The sequence below is a fragment of the Neovison vison genome, chromosome 3 (genome assembly GCF_020171115.1).
Source record: "Neovison vison isolate M4711 chromosome 3, ASM_NN_V1, whole genome shotgun sequence".
In the NCBI taxonomy this organism is placed as follows: domain Eukaryota; kingdom Metazoa; phylum Chordata; class Mammalia; order Carnivora; family Mustelidae; genus Neogale; species Neogale vison.
In genome coordinates, this window is record NC_058093.1 from 59926599 (window position 1) to 59945986 (window position 19388).

Sequence of the window (19388 nt, forward strand, 5' to 3'; positions counted from 1 at the left end):
AAAGATGCTCTATGTTATATGTTATTAGGAAAATGCAGAATAAAACAATGAGATACCACTACATAACTATTAAGATGGCCACATTTTGGAATACTGATAACACCAAATACTGGTGAGGATCTGAAGCAACAGGAACTCTCATTCACTGTTGGTGGGAATGCACAATGGTACAGCTGCTTTGGAAGACAGTTTAGTGATTTCATATATATACATAAATGTGTGTGTGTGTGTGTGTGTGTGTGTGTATCTAAAGATTTATTTATTTGTTTTAGAGAGAGCCAGAGAGAGCGAGCTGGGGGAGGGGCTGAGAAGGAGAATCTTCTGGCAGACTCCTTGCTGAGCTCAGAGCCTAATGCAGGACTCAATCCCCTGACCCTGAGATCATGACCTGAGTTGAGACCAAGAGTCAGATGTTTAACTGACTGAGCAACCCAGGTAACTAAACATACTTATATATGACCCTGCAATTGTGCTTCCTGGTATTTACCCAAAGGACCTGAAAACATCTCCACAAAAAAAACTGAACACAGATGTTTTACAACAGCTTTATTCTTAATTGCCAAAACTTGGAAGCAATCAAGTTTTCTCTCAGTAGGTTAATGAATAAATAAATATTATTACATCTAGACAATGGAATACTATTCAGCACTAAAAAGAAATAATCTCTCAAGCCATGAAAAGACATGGAGGAAAGTTAAATGCATTTTGTTAAGTGAAAGAAGCCAATCCAAGAGGCTTACTGTATGAATCCAACTATACAAATTTCTGGAAAAGGCAAAACTATGGAGATAATAAAGAGATTGGTGGTTACCAGGGGTGAGAGTGAGGGTAGAGATGAGTAGGCAGTGCACAGAGGATTTTCAGGGCAGTGGCAAAACTCTGTATGATATTACAATAATGGATATATATCATTATGCATTTGTGAAAACTCATAAAAAGTATAACACCAAGAGTGAATTCTTAGGTAAACTACAGTCTATGAATGATTATGATGTGTCTGCGTATGTCCATCCATCATTGGTAAAAAAATGTACTATTCTGGTGAATGGTGTTGATAATGGGGAGGCTGTGCATGTGTGGGGCATAAAGGGAGATATATGGGAAATCTCTGTGCTTTCCTTTTAATATTGCTGTGAACATAAAACTGCTCTAGCAATATAAAGTTCTAAAACAGTAAAGTTCTAAAACACACACACACTCTGTCTCTCTGTCTCTCTCTCTCTCTCTCACACACACACACACACACACAGAGCAGAGCTAATACTCCCATAGCTCCACCTCAGGCCATCCACATCAGTCAATAGCCAGGCAACAATAGATATGTGAGGACACCCAGCTAAGGTCAGCAGAATCATCTTGCTAACTCATAACTCATCTCAGATGCATGAGTAAGCTCAGCCAAGATCAGCTGACCCTGGCTTATTTGTGAACTAACTAAATGTTTATAGTTGTATGTAACTTAAATATTGTAGCTGTTTATTACATGGCAATACATAACTGACGTTATAGGATGATAGTTTTTCTATTTTACAAAGAACAAGATTTAGCTAGGCTCTAAGTAGGATTTGTGAAAAAAAAATCTAAAATTCCAAAATTAAGAATAATCTTTGAGAATTTTTTCAGAGCCTAAATGAATTTCCCAGAGGCATAGAGTTAGTAATTGGCACAGCTAGAATCAGAACGTAGGTTCTTTTATTGAAATATAAATTCAAAGAAATACAAAAACCAATATGATGCAAGAGAAAAGCATGCTGACTATTTAAAAGAATATACAATGAGACAATTTAAGAGATATAAAATTATTTCATAAATAAAGATCTATGCTTGCATTTAATGGATTTGTAAAATTTTTTCTAGGAACTGTAGAGTCTTATTTACCTACACATACTCTAGAATAAGAGACAAAAATCTAATCCAACTATTCCACTAAGGAGTAAATGATTGTGTTCAGAGACTCATAACTTAGTCTTAAATACTGTGAAATTAGATCTTATACAAGCCTTTTAGCTTTTCAAGTAACTTACATTCAGACTGCAGAAATTTCAATTTTATAATCAGTTCTATTATACCTTCTGTGTCCAGAGTATGTATTATAAAATGTTATCTCAAAAACTGTTTTAGGTAAACACTTTTTGCAAATTGCTTTGTGTAAAGAATCAAAGTCTACAATAGTATTGAACAAGATCTGCAGATCTACCTTTTTAAACTGAAAATTGTCTCTCTCACCAAAGGATTGATAATAGCTTTAAAAGTGGTCTAGGGTATAAAGGGTTATCTGAAACAACTTGGATTACTTTTTTATATCAAGTGGTAATGTGGACTGATTTTGTTTGTTGTTTGCTTTTAAATATTTATTTATTTATTTATTTATTTATAGCCAGCAGTGGGATGGGGAGAGAGAGACCTGAGCAGGCTCCACTCTCAACACAGAGCCCAACATCGAGCTTGATCCCAGAACCCTGAGATCAGCTAAGCTTAAACCAAGAGTCGGACCCTTAACTGACTGAGTCACCCAGGTGCTCCTGTGGACTGATTTTGAATGTGAAATTTGAAACAGTGTTCTAACTGCCTGTGAAATCACATAGGTATTTTAGGTATTTTAGAAAGTAACAAGGGTATAGTTTATTTGGGGATTACAAGGAAACTACGTAAAACTTATCTTTCTGTTGGGACAATAACTAATTTATCACAAAGAATAAATGTTATCATTACCAACTAGAAATTAAAATTTTATGAAAACCTGTCAGACAGATATATATGTAATCTTTGACAATCCGTTTTCAGATGAGAAACCTGAGGCTTAAAAAAAGTTCAGTGACTTTTAAAGAGTTGGCTTTTCCTGCGAATAAATGGTGGAGCCATAGTTTCAATGATACTGATCTCTTCCCAAACTCGTGCCCCTTCTTCAGTATGAGGTTATAGCATACAATGGCTTGAATATGAAAACATCAAAGAGACTCTGAAGAGGTTTAATAGCCAATGATTTCCTCACTTATTGAGAACCCTCATAATAAGAGATATTTTACTGTAACACATAGTTATAGTACCACATTAAATGGTTAGAGTTTTATTATAAGACTATAAAAATGTAAAACATCCAACAATCTAGGAAACCCAGAGAAGAAAGAACACATAGAAATTATCTTTCATTTTACAGACAAGAAAACTGGAGTAGAGACGATGTCATCTGTTAAAAAGTCACAGAACACAAATAAATTTTAAAAATTTGAAACCCAGAATCCAGTGCCCTTTCTATTTTTGAGGAAAAGTACACTGTTTAATGAAATAGATACTAATCACTTGGTTGGACTTTACACAGGCAGTTAATTTTTGGCTGAGATTTTACTTTGTGTGCTGACCAGCAGTAGTGACTACCAAAACTTGTTTCAGTAAGGCTGTGTCCAATCAGCACTTTAAGGAGAAGATTCCTTTTTGACACTAGATGAGATAACATTGTGAAAAAAAGACTGAACATGTGAAATTTGGGGTGTTTTTAGACTTGTTTTATCTAGGTCAATATTCTACTTTGAAAATGTTGGGATAAGAAAGACAAACGGAGAAGAAAGTTAAATTTTAATAAATTGCTTTTAATGTGTTTTAAAAGTTTTTAAGATTTGTTAAAGGAATACATACACTGAAGAAAAAGAGAGAGAGAGAGAGAGAGAGAGAGAGACATGCCCCTAGATGGAAAGATTTATACTGCAAAAATGTTAGATAACTTCAAATTTATTTACAAATTTAACAAAGTTTTGATCAAAATTAATTATAAGGATACGTTTTTAAAATTTCTACTCAGGCATTTATTTTTACTTTTAATTAAACTTTTTGAGATGATTATAGTTTCAAATGTAGTTGTAAAAAATAATACCGAGAGATCCTGTGTAGCGTAATTAACTAATTTCCCTCAAATGTCACCACTTGCCAAGCTATAGTATACTATCACAACCGCGATATTGAAAGTGATAAAGTCAAGACACAGAATGTTTTCATCTGTGTATGAATGTTTTGATACAGTGATGAATGTTTCATCACTGTATCATGTTCTTTTTAGTCACATCTACTTACTCTCACCCACACCCCATCCTTAATTCCTGGAAAACATTAATCTGCTTTCTATTTCTATAACTTTATCATTTCAAGAATGTTATATAAATGGAATTATGTGTGCGTAACATTTTAGGAGTGACTTTTTTCACTCAACATAATTCCCTGAAGCTTCATCTAAGCTGTTAAATGTATCAATAGGTGTTTCATTCCTTTTTATTTCCGAGTAGTATTCCATGCTCTACATGAACCTCCATCTCCATAACCATTCAACTGCTGACAAACAATGGAGCTTTTCCCAGATTTTAGCTATTATGAATAAAGCTGTAAAATTCCTGTACAGGTTTTTGTGTGAGCATGAGTTTTCATTTCTCTGGGATAAATGCCCAGGAAAGCAGCTACTAGGTCATATGGTGGTTTCATGTTTAGTTTTTTAAAGAAACTAGTAAACTGTTTTCCAGAGTGGCTGCACCATTTTACATTCACACCAATAATGTACAAGTGATCCAGTTTCTCTACAACCTTGCTAACCTTACATAGGTGTTACTTTTTTTTTTTTTTTTTTTTTTAATTAGCCTTTCTGGTAATGGTATAGTAACAACTCACTGTGGTTTTCATTTGCATTTCCCTAATAGCTAATGATGCTGAAGTGGAGGAAAAAAGGTGAAGAATAAAGAATTCCCTTTAAATCTGAGTTTTGGTAAACACACACACACACACACACACACATACTCAAATAGGCAGAGTAACATCATATATTCTCAGATTACAATGTAAAAACATCAGCTTTTCCAAATACATCTATAAATTTAACACAATTGTAACAAAACTCCCGCAAATTTTTGAGCTTGATAATACAAACCTTATCTGAAAGTGTAATAAACTAAGAGTAGACAATAAAATTATGTTAAAAAGCAGTGATGTGTAATAAATTTGCTAAAAGATGGTTAAAATTTATCTTATTATATATTTGATGTAATAATTTGAATGTAACATTATTAAAATAATGTCATATTGGCTCAGGAAAAGACAGTTCAAGGAATGAATGAAAGTCCATAAACAGACCCAAGTAATTTTTATACCTTTAGTGCTTGGGAGAGATTGTATTTCAAATTAGTAATGAGATAAGTTTTGCTTTTAGAAAAAAAAATAAAGTTAGGTCTCCATTGTGTCACACAGCAAAATAATGATAAAATAGAAAATCCAATGTAAAAATCAATTATAATATATGATTCAATCTCTGCGGCAGTACTGAGTCACTGGAACTAGTTCAAGGTACTAATACGTAATCACATGGAAAGATATTCTGATGGCAGCCACAGTTATCCTATATTTCTGTGTTTTAATTTTTTTTCCTGAACAGCCATGTAATACTTTTGTGGTTATGAAAAAAGCCATAAAAATGTTATTTCAGTTGTGTTTTTGTAAAGATCTTGAACAGAGTGGGTGCCGCTTCGAAGGAGCTAATCCTGAAAGTAAATAAATGGCAGCTGTTAGAAGGAGGTGTTGAAAGAAAGAATTGCATGGAAACCCCCTAATTTTTCACTGGAGCTAGAAAGTTAAGTATTTTTTTAAGGGTTCCCCTTAAATATCTGTTCATATTAAAATGTGAACAGATACTTAACTCTTTCTTTTTTGAAAGAGACTTCATGTCTCCACGCTTTTCCTCCAGCTAATTCTTGACCGCTGAGAGCCCGCTGTCAAGTGCTGCCCACTTGTCATCTTGTTTAATCTCCACCACAATGAGATGGTGCCACTGTTATTCCCATTTGACTGTTGGGCATCCAAACAGGGAGATGTTAAGAAAACAGATAATAATGGATGAAGCTAAGAGATGGGCCCTGGACATTAATTGCTTTCCTATATGCCATTTAGAGGAAGTGTCAACCTTTCTTACCACCGGCCCCTGCCTACACCTCTTCTGCTCCGTGGTACCTTGTTGTTCCTCAAAGTTCTCAGGATGTCTGCACTGTGTCATGTGGTAGGAAAACATTCCAACCAAATGCATTCAGATGTGATCATCTGTGAACCTCTCAAAGAGGCCTTTTTTGATCACACTGATTAAAATGGTATCCTCCAAAGCCCTTCACCCAGCTTAATTTTCCTCATAGTTCTTCTTACCACCTGATCTTGTATTATTCATTCAGGTGTTTATTGTCAGTTTCCTCCACTAGAAGGTAAGTGGCTGTTTAATTCAAAACATATATCCCAACACTTGAATGAATAGATGATCGAGATACAACTACTTCTGGAAAATAAATTCAGTAGTATAAAAATTATCCCTAAAGAGTGAATTCCTTAGACAAGTTCTAGAAAAAAAACTGTAGGAACTCTGGACACTAATATTTGATGTTAAAACCCCGGGCCACATTTAAGGAAATCAACCGTGTGCCCAAGAAGCAATGTGACTTGTTAAATGAAACATACTAGAATGTAAAGATTTAAGTAGTGCTTTCACCTCTAAATCAACCCCTTGCAGGCAGTGTACTGACTCCAATCACTCTAGGATTGTTCAAATATGTTTCTTTGAACAACTCTTTGTCGGTGCCTCAGAGCTTGTGAAGACTGAATTGTAATATATTCCAAAATGGATATTTTTATCTATTAAGAGTGGGCTCGGTCTTGGAAATAGCCAGAAATCATTTAAAGCCCACTGTGGGGAACATGGTATGAATAAACCAGACCTCATGAATTTTTCACCAAAAAAGTGTTACAACTGAACATAATGAGATTCTCCTTTTCACTAATTGCTCATAAAGTGGCTCTGGAAGAACATTCATAACTGGATTGTGAAACTCATTTTGAATGTCATTGTATAACAGGAACCTTGATATTGACACCCCCAAACCACTACTTTGGATGGAACGACACTCATTTTGATGTTTATATTAGGAAATGTTTGATTTATGTTTTAAAAATGCCCACCCATTTTATAGTTAATATATACAGAGTTTAGAAAAAAACATATTCTCTCCAGTCTCCATGTGAACTTTAATTCAAATGTCTCTGAACCTGCGTATGGATACCTTTTTAGTTGCTCTCTATAAAATCATACAAACTAGCTAGCTGGATAAACTTCATTTTGCCCAGTGGATATATTTCTGACATGTTGTATAACAACCCAATTTTAAGAGTCAGAGAGGTATAAAATTTTAAATGCAGAAAAGAAATTTGTTCTGGAACAGGCAAGTCTATGGGGATAGTAGACAGATCAGTACACATGGTCCCTGATTTACAATGGCTCAACTTAAACTTTTTTGACTTTATGATGGTGTGAAAGCAGTATGCATTTGGTAGAAACCATATTTCAAATTTTGAATTTGGATCTTTTCCAAGGCTAGAGATATGTGGTTTGATACTCTCATAACGCTGGACAGAGGCAAGCACAGCTCCTAGTCAGCCACAGATCACAATTATAAACAACAAATAATACACTTAATGACTATTCTGTACCCATCCAACCATTCTGGTTTTCATTTTCAGTATAGTAGTCAACAAATTACATGAAATATTCAAGAATTTATTATAAAATGGGTTTTGTGTTAGATGATTTTGCCCAACTATAGGCTAATATACGTGTTCTGGGCATGTTCAGAGGTAAGCTATGAAGTTCATTTGGTAGGTTAGATGTATGAAGCACATTTTTGACTTATAATATTTTCAACATAATGATAATTTTTTCAGGATGTAAATTCATTTTCAGGACAGTGAAACTACTCTTTACCATACTAGAATATTAGATACATGGCATTATGTGTTTGTCCAAACTCAGAGAATGCACAAGAGTGAGCCCTAATGTAAACTATGAACTTGGGAGTATTATGATGTGTCAATGTAGGTTCTACAATTGTAACATATGTGCCATTCTGGTGGGGTATGTTGGCTATTTTAGTTTATTCCTTTTCCTACTGTTCAAAATGTATGCTCATATTTTCTCTTATATAGGATTTCTAGGGAATGTCACATACTTGATAAGGTTCAGTCTAATTTCTTGCAAATTTTGCACATTACAAATTAAAAAAATTTAAATTACATTTATAATAATGTTAGTTACTTAAGAGCTTTCTAAATCATTAAAGATTAAATTAGTTCTATATGGTCTTATAATCTATATCTTTATATATACACATATTCATATATAATAACATATATTCCTATATAATAATATATTTATATTTAATAATAAACATTTATAAATATAATAGCTGGTACACTCAATCAACTTGAACAGTATTTTCCCCACACATTTAGAAAAAATATAAATTCCAAATATTTGTAAAAAGAAAACAGAATTTGGTTCATGATCTTCCTCTTGTCTTCCAATTCAGTGATAATGTCACTCTCTCTGAATGAAGGGATGCCAGGAGACATGAGTTGTTATTCCATATTGGGTAACAAGTTAGCCATAGATCTTAGACAAGATACCTAACTGTTCTGGGCCTCAGTTTCTATTGTGTGGATGTGAATTTCGGACTAATTACTACAATCCTTTCCAGTCCTAGCTATTCTTTTATTCAGTGGTTTAGTGGGAGCTTGCTATTTCCAAGGATTTTATTGTAAAGTATCTTGTAAAGCTAATTTTTATCCTTATTTAATCCTTTTTAGGAAATGTAATAAGTGCGTGAAACATGGTAAAGTAACATAGTTTATTTTTTGTACTGACATGTTAAATATATAAGCTGCAGAGTTTTTTTCTCTTTGTTTGCTCTTAATGAATGATATATTGTAAATCCAAACTTGTGTTCTAAAAGGTTTAAATGTCAAACTGTTAAGTAACAAAGTGTACTTTGAGGATTGTACTTGAGAGGATTTGTTCTAAGCGAACTGACTTGCATTCTTTTCTAATAGCCACAGAATACCTCTATTTTGTTAGGAATAAAGGTGTTCTCATGTTTTAACAAGAACCATTTTATTATATTAAAAAAGAACACCCTGACTATGCAAATAACAGATCTAAACAGATGGAGTGAAAACCCCAATTTTTGCAACCTCCTTTTTAAATAGGAATATGTGGGCTAGATACTAAATACAAAACCATGACTTCAACCTCCTCACTATCCCAAACTGCTTGCTATTTTCAATCAACATCTTCAGGTTCAAGAAAAAACAAACAAACAAAAAACTCCCAAAACAGATAAAGTTTACCTGAATTTGCCACTTGGACTGTTCCACACCCCTCGAGTTCATCTTTGATGGTTCTCTGCAGGTTTATTTATAACCTGGTTTTTATCCATGGATGTGTTTAAAATACTAGGAGCTGCTAGTTCGGACCAAAAAAAAAAAAAACAAAAACAAAAACAAAAAACCCCAAAACAAACAAAAACAAAAAACAAAAAACAAAACAAAAAAAACCATGCAAATCCTGCAGTTCAAATTTCCATTGACTTGCAAGTATAAAGATAATGGTCTCAAATGTATGGCTTTCACTGATATCTTGAGAATGTTCTATCAGGAAGCCCAGGAATCAAGTATTTTCCTTGTATATTTGTGGAGACAGATTTGCATCTCAACAAATCTCTTTGCTGAAATGCTAGCCTTCATAAAGCCCTAGGGAAGATTTGTGGGGCAGAATTTTTTTTTCAATCAAGTACAGAAGATAAACTAAATCACAAATTCTCTACAGGACTTTCTTCTTTCCATCTACTTAAAAATCAGTGATGTTTGATTAGAAAAGAAAAAAGGAAGAGTGAACCAAGGTGCGGAGAAATCAAGTCTTAAAAGAGTTATCTGAGACCAAATCTATTTGGCAGTGGTGTCCTATAGGCAGTTCACAACTAGCTTCCCTATGTCCACACTCCAAAAAAAAAAAAAAAAAGTGTGCATCATTATACATAAATAAGTTGCCTATAATTTTACTAATATAAAGGTTATATAGCACACAATTTTAAGATAATAACAAAATAAGCAATATTCCATTATAAATTCCATAGAGCCAAATATGATTGCAGTTGATAAATGAGTATAGTTCCAACTTGAATGCCGGTTAACATTTTCATAGAAGTTAATGAGTAAGATGAAAGTGAAGCAACTATGACATGTGTAGGAATTTCACCTGTTTGTCCTGCTGTAACTCCATCTAACTGGTAAAAGTTTATGAATGCTGGAAGAACATTCCCTTGATTTCTTTTTATGTGATAATCACAATAAAATCATAATACAATGGATACAGGCATTACATAATTTTACCTATAATCTGCATCATTAGCATTTTCTCTATCACTTTTTAAAATTTAAACAACTGACAAAACAATGTATCAAGTGCAGATCTGTAGTGTTCACTGAATTCCGAGGTGTAACTACTGACACTATGACCTGCTCCAAGCTACCAGTACGATGTCAAGAAAATGGAAAAGGGGGAAGAGATGCACAGCAGCATGGCAGCATATACAATAATTCCACCATTCATACAATAGATGTAAATAAGTTCAAGGGCATAGATAATGGTAAGATGAAATAAAATAATTAGGGAATGATGAGTTTTGAGGATTTGTTAGCTTTGCTTTTAATGCATTTTTTTTAAAGATTTTATTTATTTATTTGACAGAGAGAGATCACAAGCAGGCAGAGAGAGAGGAGGAAGCAGGCTCCCTGCTGAGCAGAGAGCCCGATGCGGGCCTCGATCCCAGGACACTGAGATCATGACCTGAGCCGAAGGCAGCGGCTTAACCCACTGAGCCACCCAGGCACCCTGCTTTTAATGCATTTTTAAATTGTAAGTTTGTGTGCCTTAGTTTTTCATAATAGCTAGAATTTTAAAACGGCTTTACTTTAATAAGTTTAATAAATTTTTAAAATGATTCTTAAAATGAGCTGACAAAATTCCTGAAAATTTAAAAAATTTAAAATTTAAAATTTAAAAATCAGTTCTTATAAGTTGGTCAAGCTGGTACCGGCACAGCACATGTGGACAAAGACATCTGAAATCAAAATGACAAGACACCACGTTCTCCTACTTACCCTATTAATTATTAATTATTAATAAGCTCAAGACATTAAAAGATACAGACACCAAGATTTTTCCCTAGTCCCAACGCAATATTTCCTCTCTCTTAGGTCACTCTCTTTCATTAGCTGATCTGTACTATTTGATCTCACAACTCAGTAGGGAAGTGAGAAAAAAATGAAATCACACACAGCTATGACTGAACTAGCCTTTTGGTTGCTGTAGCAGTTCTTTTTTAATGACTAAATCTCGTAATATGTAATTAAAAAGCTTTAATTATTTTGTACTTCAAATGCTCTGAGAAGTAAAAATTTTCACCCTGAATCTGAAGGTGCCAGAAGGTCTATAGTATCATTTATTAAAAATTTTAAAATTCAAGTATTATAAAGAGGACTAAAGATTTTTAAGTATTTGATTATATTTATTTGAAAAACAAAATCATACCAATGTTTAATGTTTCAATGAAAGGAAATTGATGGCTGAATACTTTTATATCCTATCAAGTAATTCTACATAATTTAAATCTAGGGGCGCCGGGGTGGCTCAGTCATTAAGCTTCTGCCTTCAGTCAGATCATGATCCCAGGGTCCTGGTTAGGAGCCTCACATCTAGCTCCCTGCTCAGCAGGAAGCCTGCTTCTTCCTCTCCCACTTACCCTGCATGTGTTCCCTCCCTTGCTGTCAGAGAGATAAATAAATAAATAAATAAAATCTTAAAAAAATAAATAAAATCTAAGAAAAAGTAAAGTTGATTGCATACAGAAAAAAAATTAATAACAATATCTGACACTTTCTTTTATTTTTGCCATGTATCTATCTCTACTGATGACATTTCTTCTTTATGATGACTCTGGAGTCCAGTGTTCAATCTCTCACTGGTACATATCACTGCTGTAACAGCTGATCCCCAGGGGAACATTAGCACATCGGCCAGAATACGCACAAAAATTCTATTTACTAAATGAAGAAGAAAAGGAGAAACTAAGGCTTTAAAATAATCATAGTAAATATACTCAAATAGTTTAAAGAAGATAAAACAATGAAACAGGAACAAAAAGTCATTTAAAAGAAATCAAGAACAATTTCAGGGATAAAAATAAATGTAACAGTTGAAAAGCATACTAAAGTGGACCAGGAATAAATGAATAAATGAAAGAAGGAAAGAAAGACGACCAGAAAGGTACAGGACAGATAAAGGCAAAGAATAAATTCGTAAGCTGAAAGATCAACTTGGGATGTCATAACAGAAGACACATAAAGAAATAAAGTCAAAAGAAAAGCGAAGAGAAAAAGAGGATAGGATGGGAAATGTTGTATCCAGATATTACAAATCCCAAAGGAGATTACTAATTATAATTATAATACTAAATTTCCAAGAACTAAAAACAAATGAACTGTTTCTGATTGAAAACATTCTTAGAATATCCATTTAACTGAAGTCATCATGCTTTCATACCTGAGAGTGAAAAAATAAAATGAAAAATTCCAAAAATATTTAGAACCAAAGAACAGACTAATAAAAAGCCAGAAATCAGACTGATCAGATATTTTTTTAACAGCAATGTTATAATATACATGAAAAAAAAAAGAATAAAATTTAAAGGGTTCAAAGTAGGAAAAAAATTAAAGCTTGTTTAATATTCAGTCAAACTACCATTTATTTATTTATTTTTAAAGATTTTATTTATTTATTTGGCAGAGACAGACAAGGTAAGAGAGGGAACACAGGTAGGGGGAGTGGGAGAGGGAGTAGCAACCTTCCTGCTGAACAGAGAGCCCAGATGCAGGGCTTGATCCCTGAGTGCTGGGATCATGACCTGAGCCAAAGGCAGATGCTTAATGACTGATCCACCCAGGTGCCCCCTGAATTACAGTTTAAATAAGAGGGCGTAACACAGATATTCTCATATTAAAGTATTTTAGAAAGTTTATCCCATGAAGATTAATTCTAAAACTCTCCTGGATTAAGAATCTAATGAGAATAAAAGTAAAGAGGAGACTAAAAATAGAGAAAGCAAATAAAGTTTACTATTTTCTAAAACAGAAAGCAGCAAAGAAGTGACATACGAAAAGTACATTAATAAAACCCCAAAACTTTAATTCTAGGCAATATAAACATTGCCTCATTTGGGGATGGGGAGAGGAGGTTATGGATAGTGATAACATTTTAAAAAATCTACAGGACTAAATACCTGTATGGATCTAAAGGATATCCACCATATAAACAAAAACAGAATGATTTACTTTCATATGGGTTAAAGAAAACTTGACTAACTAGCTGGAAACAGAAAAGAGAGATAGGTAACCCAAAGGGAGTAAAGTAAATGAAATTCTGTAAAAGAAATGGCAGAAATAAGAGTAATTAAGATAAATGTGAATGTATTTAACTTACCAACTAAAAGATATTTTCAGACTGGATAAGAAATACTTAAAAATATATCCGGTAGGAGTGCCTGGGTGCCTCAGTGGGTTAAAGCCTCTGCCTTTGGCTCAGGTCATTATCCTAGGGTCCTGGGATTGAGGCCCCCCTCCCCCATCTAGCTCTCTGCTCAGCAGGGAGCCTGCTTCCCTTCCTCTCTCTGCCTACTTGTGATCTCTGTCTGTCAAAGAAATAAATAAAATCTTAAAAAAAAAAATCCAGTAAAAGAGACACACTTAAAATATTGGGATACAGAAAGGTTAAAATAATAGAAAAAAATAAACCAGGCAAAAATTATAAAAAATTATTTCAAAATAGATTTGATATAGTTGACTATCTGAGAAATTTAAATCAAATTTAAAGTAGAACCTAAAACAAAATGACACAATAAAGGACAAAAAGAAATGAACAAAAAGGGAACAATAGAGCAGAATATATAACTGTTACAAATGTGTGTAAAATTAAAATATATAATGCAATAAATAAGAATACTGCAAGAAAAATAAAGCACCAATCATATTTTAAAAATCCAACAAATTCTTTAATAACAAATACAAATAAATAAAAATATAAGTAATCTGAAAATATAATTAATAAGTTTCAATTACTAGATAAATATAGAATACTACATTAAAAACAGAGGTGGGAAGAGAGAGTACACAGTACTTAAGTAAAGTTCTAAGTATACTGATCAGGAAAAATATGGAAATTAAAATTTTCCATTTAAAATTGAAATTAAAATTAGTTAAGTATTCAAATCAAAGAATTATTTAAAAAGTGACTGAGCAACACCAAAGAAACAAGAAGAAAGACCATTATAAAAAAAGGGCAAAAATCATTGAAATTTTTAAAAAAGCAGTAAACAAATCACTATTCTTAAATATGTTAATAAAACAATACTCTTGACAAATTTAGCAAAGAGAAAAAGAGTAGAGGCACATAGCAACATTCATAAGGAATTACCAAAAAAGCACTACAAACCTAGAAGTTTTTTAAAAGGTATGATGAATATACAAACTTTAGCAAATTTTAAAATCTGTAAGAAATTATTCTATATCTAAAAATATTTAAAATGCACAAAGTGGGGCGCCTGGGTGGCTCAGTGGGTTAAGCCTCTGCATTCAGCTCAGGTCATGCATGATCTCAGGGTCCTGGGCTCGAGCCCCCCATTGTGCTCTCTGCTCAGCAGGGAGCCTGCTTCCTCCTCGCTCTCTCTGTGCCTGCCTCTCTGCCTTCTTGTGATCTCTCTGTCAAATAAATAAATAAAATCTGTTTAAAAAATAAAATAAAATGCACAAAGTGGTACAACAAGAAATAGAGAACCTAAAAAACAGATAAATCATTATTGAAAATTGAAGTGGTAGACTTCCTTTCTTACAATCTAGGATCACATAGGGAAGTTAATAACATTTAATGCTAATCCTTATTTTTACTAGCTCTAAAACACAGGGACAGAATGAAAGCTATCACTAATTTCATGATGTTATGTAATCTCAACTGCAAACCTGGGTAACAATAAATGGAAGAATAACTTAAGTCATTCTATTCATTAGTGTATATGTTCTAGAACTAGAAGTGAACCTCCTTAGTTTGGTTAAAAACACCACCAACAACAAATACCCTGTTTAATGTATGGAAAGTTATAAGAAAGAAAAAGAAAACAAAGGTGCCAAGATCATAAATTAGAATTTATAAGTAGTATGCTCATGTAGAAAGAACCACATTTTTAAAAATTCCAGTTTGTAAGAAAGGTTAGCAAAGTTGCTAAATTAAGTTAAATTGAACAAAAATAATGTATCTTTTCCCAGAAGTATGTGCTAAAAAGATGGCATTCAAAACTGGTTAAAAAAATTTTTTAGAACATATGTAGGAACTAGTTTAACAAAGAACACTCAAGACTTATTTAGAGAGAATGTTAAAACTCTATTAAAGGACATAAAAGAAATTCTGAAAGCTGGAGATGGAGAAACATTCCATGCTTTTGACTGGGGCATACCTAATAAAATAATTATATAAAACCTAGCCAATTGAATCTATACATTCGACAGAACCCCAAATCCCAATCTAAAATTCCAAGTGGATTTTTTAAAGAATGTGATAAACATAGTTTAAAATTTATAGAAAAGAACAGAAATCCATGAATAGCTCTGTTAACTTTCAAAAAGAATTCAAAAGGGGCCTTGCTTTACTAGACTGTAAAAGATGCTCTAAAACCATATAATAAAAACTGTGTGATAAAGAAAGAGACCAGTGAATACAACGGAGATTATACAGACAGACGCATGTACAAAGGAAAACTTAATTTGTAATGTTTCCACAAATCAATAAGGAAAAATCAGATGCTTTATAGATGGTCTTATTAAAACCAACTCACTATATGGATAAAAAACAAACAAAATTCCTGCATACTACCAATGCAGAAGGGGCTCCATGTAGATTTCAAAACCCAGATGTAAAACCTAAAAGTATTCTTATGGAAAGAAAATATAGGCGAATTATCCAGGGGTGGAGAAAGACTTCTTTTAAAAAGTATAGAGCTCATAAAAGCTCTTTAATATCTGAGTTCTGGGGCTAGACTCATGAAGGCTATAATGACAGCTAAGGATCAATTCACATAGTTTCAAACAGGTTCTTATCAAGTTTTACTGGAAAGATGTATCTGATAAAGATTTGGTTGAAAAAGAATGAAGTGTTTTTTAATAACTCCAGTTTATTGTGAACTTGAAAAATGAGATAAAGGAAATCAACAACTTTGGAGTAAGAGGTAACAATGAAGCACAGTAAATTCTGCCTAATATCTTTCTAACAGAAAAACAGTTGGTTGCCAGACTTGTTAACATGCGTGTAAATCTACTGTGTGTGTGCACATGTGCATGTATGTGTGTACTATGTAGCATTAAAAATGAGTATTAGTCAAATAGATATAATAGCAATTGACTATATCAAAGGAAAAGGTTAATTCTCTTAAATTCCATACAACAGCCCTGGAAAATACTTTTTCTTTCTTTCTTTTTTTTTTTTTTTCATGACTCACTGAAGGTGTGTTTTATTTTTGGAATGTCTTCTGCAAAGCTAAGGTCACATCAGCCAACAGCTTGCTGATGAACACTTCTGTAATATGAAAAAGAAAGCCCATACACCTAATTTTAGCCATACTGTGGTTTCTCAACTCAACTGTATTTAAATGAGATTCTTTCATATGTTTCTGATAACATGATAAGTTACAATGTTAACGCAAATGTTAACAAATACAGTTTTGTTATTGGTAATATTCCCTTATATATGTTATGGTCACATTGATTATTGCTTCCTACTTCAATAGTTTAATATATAGTATAAGTGGGATCATATTATATCAAAGTCTTCCTTCACATTCTTTTCCAAATTATGTTCTAAATTTAGAGAAGAAACATTTATTATCATCTTTCTTTAGACTTTTACAATGAATATTTGCTAGGGTAGGATTTCTCTTTGAAAAATAATTATAAATAAAAATTTTTAATCATAAGGTAATCACAAGAACTATGGAAGATATATTCATGCAACTTTCATGCATTTTTTTTTAAAAGATTTTATTTATTTATTTGAGAGAGAAAGAGGCAGACTGAGAAGGGGGAGGGTCAGAGGGAGAAGTAGACTTCCTGCTGAGCAGGGAGCCGGATGCAGGACTCAATCCTGGGACTCCAGGATCATGACCTGAGCTGAAGGCAGTCACTTAACCAAATGAGCCACCTAGGCGCCCCCCCATGAGTCTTTTTACAAAAGGCACCCAATATTAAATGAAGTTTAATTACCTTGTCCTACTTCATTTCATGTCAGTACACTAGAATAATAAAAGCACTTAGAGGTTATACAGGAGACCACCAACAGAAAGAAGGCAAACTTTTCTTTGTCTCTCTCTTTTTTTTAAAATCATTTTTAGGTATTTTACACTGTGTATATGGTGCATAAGTGATTTTTGTTCGGGTAGACATTCCAAAATTTTTCTTTTTATTCTTATAGAAGTTTCTAATACGTTCACACTTAGAGATGATAGAGTACAAATAACTGATGCACTTCCTACTCAGCTTAATAATTATCCGCTCCTGGGTAAGGTTGGTTCATGCATATCTCATATCGCTCACATATCAGATATTATATCATCTGCACATATTTCAACACTTATTTCTACAATTTTTTTTCCTTAAAAAAACCACAATGCTATTATCTTTTTAAAAATTAGTATAGTTCGTAATATTATTGCATATTCAATCAATATACAACTTTTCCTGATTTTTAAAAATTCGAATTGGAATACAATAAAGACCACTCATTGCACTTAATAGGCATATATTTCATCTCTTTTGATCTATAAATTTTAACCTATAAATTTTAATCTATACCCTAGTCTCACTCTATTTTTATCTTCTTTTATAATTAAAAAAAAACTGGGTCATTTGTTCTGTACTTTTCCACCGTTTGGCTTTTGTTGACTGTATCCTCATGAATTTTTTTATGCTTTTTGTCACATGATGATTAGATTATGGGGTTCAAAGCTGAATTGGTTTCAGGTTCATCTTTTATACTGTGACCTTATAGGTAGTATTGTGTATTTTTTTCAGAAGATACATAATATCTAGTCATTTCTCCGTGTGATGATGTAAGTAACAGCTGATAACTATTGATTGCATTCCTTATTTCAGTGGAAGCTGCAAAGATGTGATTTTATTTCTATCATGCATTCTTTACATATTATCTGGAGAATTTCTTTAAAAAAAAAGTTCCCTCATCAATTACTTGTTACCAACCTATAATGTATATAGCAAAACAAGGTAAGTGCTTGAGTATTTCCTTGTATTTTCCAGTCTTCAAAATAATAAGCTTGAATGGTTTCTAGTGAGGTTTTTTTAAAAGTATAATTATAAAATCATATTTAAGCACGTTTCAATCTATGGACATTATAGTTATTTTTCAAGTTCAAATTGCCCCATCTATGGCTAGTAAAAATGTCCTTGACTCCAGTGTCTTCTTGGTACATTCACAATGGTTTTAATAGTTTATTGCCTGGCATGACATTTTGCGCTCATATGTACATTTCCCACTCTACACTTGAATGAAATCAACCATTTCCCCAAGAATTGCTTGTCCATTTCACTTTAATCAGAAATGGTAGTTAGGAATCACCAACTAAATATTTGGGGAAGAATCTAATCGTTGCTACTGGGTCAGTCCACATTTTCAAGTTTGCCTTTTAGTAGCAGGACTAATTTTATTTTATTTTTTTTTAAGATAAAAATACCATGAATCCATAGAGATGCCTTCAATTCAAATTTAAAGGTATATGATGTATCTGTTTCTCCTTTACCTGCACAAAAAATCCTGATTCTCAGAGATAACATAATTACTTATATATTTTACAGTGCATCTGTAAAATTCTTAAAATAATAATGCTAACACTACCAACAAAATATAATTACTTTTAAAAAGTGAAAATTTTTGGTTCAGTTTTTCTTTAGTCTTAGTGATGAATAGCAGATTATTTGTGTCTTTAAAATCTTCTTTACTGAAGTACAGTTGTCTTGCAATAATACTGAACATTTTAAGTGTATAGTTTTGGTATAGACTCCACTATAATTAAGATAAAGATAAGTTCCATCACCCTCAAATTTCCTTTTATATCCCTTTAGAGTCAATCTCCACCATGACAATTAATGGCCCAGAATCCACTGATGTAATTTCTGTTACTATAATTTTACCTCTTTAAGAATTTGATAGCCATGGGATAATATTATACGTATTCTTTTATTCTTTTCATCTGGATTCTTGCTCTCAGTATAATGTTTTTGAGATTCAACCACATTGTTAATACCTTCTTTTAGTAGCTGAATATTACTCAGTTGCATGGAAATCAGCACTTTTTGTTTATCCACCCTCTTGGTGATGGGCACCTAGGTATTTTCAGGTTTTTGCCTATTATTTATAAATTTACTATGAACATTCATAT

General features: G+C 32.8%; 1 protein-coding gene across 4 annotated transcripts in view; it reads right to left on the reverse strand.

Annotated features, from left to right (window-relative positions):
- Positions 1–19388, reverse strand: part of KCNH7 (potassium voltage-gated channel subfamily H member 7) — a 486469-nt gene that overhangs the window by 345245 nt on the left and 121836 nt on the right. The window lies entirely within an intron of this gene.